Source organism: Myotis nattereri, assembly GCF_964212035.1.
Source record: "Myotis nattereri genome assembly, chromosome: 19".
Classification (NCBI taxonomy): Eukaryota; Metazoa; Chordata; class Mammalia; order Chiroptera; family Vespertilionidae; genus Myotis; species Myotis nattereri.
This window is the reverse complement of record NC_138095.1, coordinates 9,497,883-9,503,882: the sequence shown is the minus strand read 5'-3', so window position 1 is coordinate 9,503,882 and position 6,000 is coordinate 9,497,883. Positions and strand designations below refer to the sequence as shown.

The 6,000-nt window shown below is 55.6% G+C and overlaps 1 protein-coding gene across 1 annotated transcript in view; it reads left to right on the top strand.

The window, feature by feature from the left end:
- Positions 1-474: 474 nt before the first annotated feature.
- RPH3A (rabphilin 3A) overlaps positions 475-6,000 on the top strand; it is a 62,910-nt gene continuing 57,384 nt past the window's right edge. The window contains exon 1 of the mRNA XM_081113970.1: positions 475-596. The gene's annotated coding sequence lies outside the window, so the exon portion shown is untranslated. The remainder of the gene's footprint in view (positions 597-6,000) is intronic.

Sequence of the window (6,000 nt, the reverse complement as noted above, 5' to 3'; positions counted from 1 at the left end):
GCCCCCTCCCTTGCTCAGCAGAGGGCTTTGCAGCAGTGGAGGAGGCAGCGCCGCTGATTTCGGGCACCGCACCGGGGAAGCAACCGATTTGTCGGCTGCCAGCAGCCCTGAGTTGCCTACGCGGAAGACAAGAGGAAGAGAGAGAGAGAGAGAGAGAGAGAGAGAGAGAGAGAGAGAGAGAGAGGCTGACTTACAGAGCAAAACCCTTCATCCATGTGGAGGACAGTCTGAGGGAGCCACAGTCTGCCTTGCCCACCAACTGGCTGACTTTTCTCCTCGCCTGGCGGTGGTATTTCTTTTCGTCTTGGTCCTGCATGATTTAGGGATAGTTGGTGCGTGTGCGCGTGTGTGTGCATGTGCGTGCGCATGTGTGTGCGTGTGTGTGTGTGTGTGTGTGTGTGTGTGTGTGTGTGTGTTGGCACTTTGATTTTATTTTGGGAAGAGTAAGAGAGTCAAATGGACAATTTTCTTCCAGGCACCTCCGCTGAGCTTTCAAACCAAGTCACCGGGAGTTAACGTCTTCCCACCCCGCAGGGAAGGGAGGAGTTGGCAAGAATTTGGCTCAGCCGTTCCCCCTGCAATCCGCTGGTGTTGTGGTAAGTGATATTCTCCTCAGTTGTGCAAAGGGGCTGGGGGTATTGGAATCCCAGTTGCACGAGGTGCGTGCATGAGCTGGTGGGGTGAAGGGTAGGTGGGAGGGGAGGGGTGTTGAGGAACGACCACGTTTATTTGCCCACATTCTGCAGTGTTTGTTTGATCACCCAGGCGGCACCCCAAAGCCAAATTAGATTTCGGCTCAGTGCCCAGGGAGGGGTAAAATATGCTCGTTTTTAGGCATTGCGATCAGAATTGTGGCTTCTGCCCAGCTTGCCCTCTCCCCTGCAGCAGAGGCTGTTGAAAGTAGCCGGCAGTTCTCTGAGTGAATTAACCCTTCCGGGGGCCGGCCAGCCTGGCACGGAGGGTCTCTGGGTGTTCTAATCTAGTGGGTGGGCATCTTGGCCCTGGATGGGAGAGGGTCACCTGAGGCTGGAAGGCTAACCCGTGCCTAGGGTCACCTCGGCACACCAGGTAGGCTTGCGCAGGACAGGCTCAGGTTGTGCCATCTTCTAGGGAGTAATTCAATTGTGTGGTTTGGGTAAGCTTGGCTGTCCTGAGCTTTCTGAGATAAGAGATGTGGGAGCCATGAAAGGACCACATTTTTCTGGGAACGAGTGGTCGGACAGGCCAGAGGGGAGCAGCCAGCTGCCCGCTGAGCAGACGCTGTTTTATTTTCACAGGTGGTGTAACCTGTAAGTGAGGGTATGGGGGGTGGGGGGTGCGTCCTGGCACCATCCTGGGGGACTCCATCCTTGAGCCCGTCTCCGAGTGGGGAAGGCAGGGGACAGGGTTGGTGCTGATGCCGGGGAAGGGCTGTGAGCTCCAGTTTCAGATCTGTTCCCGGGCAGAGCCTAGCCTGCTGTCATTGCTTGATCTGACGTCCTGATGGGCTAAGCCTGCGCCAACCTGTAGTGAGTGGCAAGCGGAGGTCCTTAGCGGGTGAATCCAGAAACTCACATTTCATTTTAAAATGCCTTTTGCTGCTAATCTGTGACTTATCAAAAGGGGATTTCTCCTGGCTTCCCGCTTTGATGACATCCACCTTTCTGGGAGCGAAGGCCCTTATTTTTAGCATCGCTGCTGTTGTCTCAGGGTTGCTCCAGTCTTCCGCATCCCCAAGGATTTCCTCCTTAAGTTCTTGTTCTTGGAGGTGGGAGGGATTCAGCCTCACCTCCCAGAGACTGGCAAGCCTGGGGTGCAGGCAAAGCCCACTCAGTCACCTTCTCCCGCCCCAGGGCCATGTGGAGACGCCTAGTCCCAGGGCATGTGCCTGCTCAGGCAGGACGCATGGGAAGAGGGGGCGGGTTCTCAGTGGTTAGTGCCCAAGATGTGACCCTCAAATCCTCGTCTTCCTTTGGGGGATGACCTTGAGGACAAAGTTGTCTTAGTTTCCTCCCTGGGAAGCCTCAACTATAAATGAGGAATGAGGAATGAGAGGCTCAAATTAGGAGCCACATATCTGGCCATGGGGTGATATTGAACTTGGGCATTGACTGGCTAGACCGGGCTATGACTGGGCCCTGGAGTGGGGGATCTCAGGGGTCCCCTGCAGTGCCGAGTGTTAACCTTTGAGGGTTCAGAGTGGACTGGGGGAGGAACAAGGGAGCCACCGGGGCCTCGGCGTGACATCACCACCTGGCACGGGAGTGTGTTAGTGTTTTAACGACTGGGTCAGCCCTGCGGTACATGCCAGCCCGGCTGAGGTGGCCAGGACTGGGTGCTTTCGAAGCATCTCTGTGCTGTCTCCCAGCTGTGCTTCCCTGGGGGTGGCTACGATCCAAGCGGCCGCCTTGCCTCCTCCCCCATCACGTTTGAAATGGTGCATTGTGGTGCGCCAATAAGACAGAGACCGGAGTTCCAGAATGAGCCTTGCACTTGGAGTGGGAGACCTGGGTTCTGGCCCTGGCTCTGCCTCCCCTTCCCGGGCCTCGGTTTCTCCGCCTGTGCAATATGGTAGTTGGCCTTGGTGACCCCCAGGCCCCTCTGGCTCTGAGGTTAGTGGCTGTGTGCTAAGTACATGTGTGTGTACCTGCTTCTAGGAAGGGTTAGCACAGTCTCTGGGAATTTATCACATGTGTTGAGGGTCCCTGTTTGGGATAAACTGGGGTGGGATGGGGGTCCCTTGCAACACGTTGGTGGGGTCCCGGAGTCCCGGGCTCAGGTGGAGAGGGCTCTGCGGTATGTATGGCGCAAGCAGATGCAGAGACACACAGATTTGCAGCACATGAAGGCCCTATAGACTAATCCCAGGGGTGACAGCAAGGACCCCATTGAGGATCCCCCCATGCTGAAAAGATGCATATTCACTCAAACGCACAACAGCAGGGGGTTTGTGGGCCCTTCCTAATGCCCATCTGAGCACCTCAAGTTCAGAACCTCTGATCTAGCCCAACCCCTTTGGGGGCTGCCCAGAGAGGGAAAGACCACGCAGTAAGTCATGGCACAGCAGCACACGCATCTACCATCAGGAAGACGAGGCATCGCCCCCTCACTGCTGGCTCTGGCTGCCGCCTGTCTGCCCCCAGCCTGGGATGGAGGAAGGACAGGAGCACCTGGCCAGCCCGCATAGGTCACCGGGAAGCAGAGCAGGAGACAAATGCGGGCACCCCCTTTCTCACTCGCAGGAGAGAGGCAGCGGCCAGGGTTTCTGCAGTTTCACAGGGCGGCCTGGAGAGTCAGCCTCCACAGCTGGCTCTGCTGCTCCCCTTCCCTCCTGCTCCCGCCCGTCCTGGCCGGTCAGGGTGGCCGCTCTGGGGGTTTCTTCGTAGCATGTGGTATTTATTCTTTATCCACCCCCTCCCCATCTCTCTCTCTCTCTACATGAGTCACAGAGAGTTTGTAACTTTCTCATAAAAACCACCATGACATATGGACCTGTCTTCTGCTCTCTATCCCCTTCGAGCGGGGAGCTGGTCATAAATGCAGACAAATCGACAGCCGACGTGAAGACGAGAAGCCAGCGGCGCAGTTTATTTCTGTTAAGCACTGTGGCTGCAACCTGGGATAAAAATAGCCCCGGGACCCAGGCTGGGCTGGAGCCGAGGAGCTTAAATTATTCAGCTGCCCCGGGATGGAGGTCCTCCATGTGCTGGGAGGTAAAGGAGGCACCCCAGCCCCCTCTTCCTCTTGCTCCCCATCTGCCACCGGAGCCTCTGAGGGCTGCAGCGTGGGGCTCTGGGAGCAGCCAGACCCAAGTTTGAATCCTGACTCCAGTGCGTCCTGGCTGTGGGACTTCAGGCAAGACCCCCAACCTCTCTGAGACGCAGTGTCCTCGGGCATATTAAGGTAGTCCTGCGTGGTGGCTAAGGGTGTGGGCTCTGGAAATAGAACTCTTGGTGTAGATCCTGGTTCTGGCACTTTCTAGTTGTCTCCATTCACCTCTCTGGGTCTCAACTTTTCTACCTATAAAGCGGGAATAATAAAGGAATTATGAGAATTTTAAGAGTTAATGCTCGCAAAGGACCTGGCAAGGAATAAGTGTCCAACACATGTCACTAATGGGGATGGTGTTGGTGACGGTACCAGTGAAATTACCCCTGACCCAAACAGCATCTGGGTGAGGGAGAGGGAGGTGACTCCTTCCTGCCAGACACGCAGCCTTGTGACCCAGGAGAGAGAGGACGTGGCCTGGAGACAGGAGACTTCCCACCCCACTTGTTCCCTGTGTCTTTCGTGCAGTTGATGGAGGTCCCAGATCCTCCGTTTCTTCATCCATGAAATGGGCATAACCACCTCATTTCCTTAAAGCGTGGCAGGCCCTGAGGACCAGGGCTGCTGTGATGGTGGTGAGCAGGTGCTGCAGGAAGAGGGCCAGGAGGGGGAAAGCTTTGGACTCCCCTGAGTCTCGTTCCTCCAAGCCCTGGAGGCTTTTGCTGAGTCATCCCAAATCACCAGCTCAGCGTCTGTGAGTTTTTCCGAGAAGACCCGAGCGTTGCCTCCCTCCCCGCACGGTGCTCCTGCACAGGCTCCTCGGGTGCTACATGGCGGGATCTTAAAGGCCAGAGCTGTGCCATCTCCATTTTTGCTGTCAGAGTTAGCACAGCGCTCAGCAGTGACTTTCAGACATGCATGCATGAAAGAATGAATGAATGCATAAATGAATGAATGAATGAAATCTCAATTGATTGACAGGCCAATTTGGGGGAGGTACCTTGGCCTGTGGTCCAGCCAGAGACATGCATGCAGCAGGCGCTTAGCGTTTGCTGATTATGGTGAGTCATGGGTGAAGTTGGGAGGACTTGGCTTTCACCTCCGATCTGCTACAGGCAGCCCACAGGCCTCGCTCTTTTCCTGCCCAGACGTTCATCAACACTTCCTCATGCGTCGCACATTCATTGAGTACTTACAGTGTGCGTGGCACCATGGTGGGCACTGGGCATAAAATGGTGACAAAGACACAATGGGACTTAAAGTAAGGGACTACTTATAACAGGTGATCTTTTGGGGGGTGGTACTTAGTCTCCCCAAAAGACTGCTCACTGACGTCCAAAATCCCATCATGAAAGTTTAATTCTTTGTCTCAAGGCTTGTTCTTGGATAAAGGGGCAGGAGCTTTGAGGTGGGACGATGCAGCCAGCCGTCCTTAGAAGCCATTTACCTTAACGAGGGGGAGTCGTACAGGACTTTCCCAAAAGCGAGGAGAGAGTTGTTTTGCAGTGGGGAGTGGAGTTTGCACACACTAATCTTGCAGGTAAAAGAGAGGGCAGAAGGCAGAGATGGGCGAACGCTGCTGGGTATACGTTCTATTGGGGATGCAAAGCTCCAGAAGCGCCCGAGAACCCAAGGCCAATTCCTGGGTTGCTCCCGTGCCATCAGGAACTCTGAGCGCAGGGCCCTGGGACCTGTGCCCTTACAAGCCCCCACTGCCATAGGTAAAGGAGTGTTTTGTGAAATGCAAAACGCTTTTACAGGTGTTAGCTGTCAGTTCTGGTCTGGGGAGCCTCAGACTTGTTGCCAAGGTTCTCCCCGGCCCCTGCATCCCCTAAGGGCAGAGCAGAGTAAGAATCAGGCCTGTTGCCTCCCGGACACCATTTACTCTCTGCAGCGGAATCCCTCAGGTGTGCACAGGAGTGTGGGCTGGGCCTAGCAGGGTTGACCCGTTTCCTGCAAACCTCACAGAAGTCTGGTGGGGGTGGGGGGGTAGGGTTGGGCGTTTCTTCTTAAACAGGACCCAGGGACTCGGGTTATCAGATAGCTCAGCGACAAGGCAGCAGTGATGGGGAGGCTGGCCTGGTCTTTGGGGGCTCTTCTTAGCCCAACTGGGCTCCCCATTTGGGCCAGGGCAATGCGGGGAGACCACAGGGCAGTGCCGAGGCACCAGGCTGCTGTGTGCAATGTCACCGCCGTTTCCTCGAAGCGATTGTCTTGCTGTCGTTAGTTATAATGACATAATGCATGCCCAAA